Raw genomic sequence first — 792 nt, forward strand, 5'->3', positions numbered from 1 at the left:
CATCCTCTTATGTAACTTGCATTGAAACTTTTTAAAAGTATGGGGTTCCCACCCATGAACTTCTGAACATGCCCGAAGAGGGTGTGTACCTTCACACACCTTGATTCAGTTGCTTTCAGATAAAAGCAGAAGAGCTATTCTACAAAACAGATGTTATTTTGTGTCCCTCATTAAAGACAATGACTTTAATAATAAATAGCTGATGTGTAACTTTGTGTGATTACATTTAAAAAAAAATCTAAATATATTAACAATAATCCAGTCATTTTAATTTTTTGTTGTTTTTGTCGCTACAAGGAGCCATGTGTTTTAAAGCTTTTTTTCATCTCTATTAGCATTTCCGATTAAAACATATTTGGAAACGACAGCTAGCAATAAGACATTATTCTTTGATCCATTCAAAAGTTTGGAGCAATACATTTGTTTTTTTTGGTTAAAGAAATTAATAGTAATTTAGCAAATATTCATTAAATTGATGAAAAGTGACCATAAAGACATTTATAATGTTACGAAAGATTTCTGTTTAAAATAAATGTCCTTTTGAACTTTCTAGTCATCAGAAAGCAACTGTTTTCAGCATTGATAATAATAAATGTTTGTTGAGCAGTAAATCAGCGCATTAGAATGATTTCTGAAGAATCTTGTTACACTGAAGGCTGGAGTAATTATGCTGAAAATACAGCTTTACATCACAGGAATAAATTACGTTTTAAAATATATTACAATAAAAAAAGTTATTTTAAATGGTAATAATATTTTAGAATATTACTGCTTTTACTGTATTTTTTTTTT

This window comes from Sinocyclocheilus grahami, unplaced genomic scaffold (assembly GCF_001515645.1).
Source record: "Sinocyclocheilus grahami isolate Dianchi unplaced genomic scaffold, SAMN03320097.WGS_v1.1 scaffold14590.1, whole genome shotgun sequence".
In the NCBI taxonomy this organism is placed as follows: domain Eukaryota; kingdom Metazoa; phylum Chordata; class Actinopteri; order Cypriniformes; family Cyprinidae; genus Sinocyclocheilus; species Sinocyclocheilus grahami.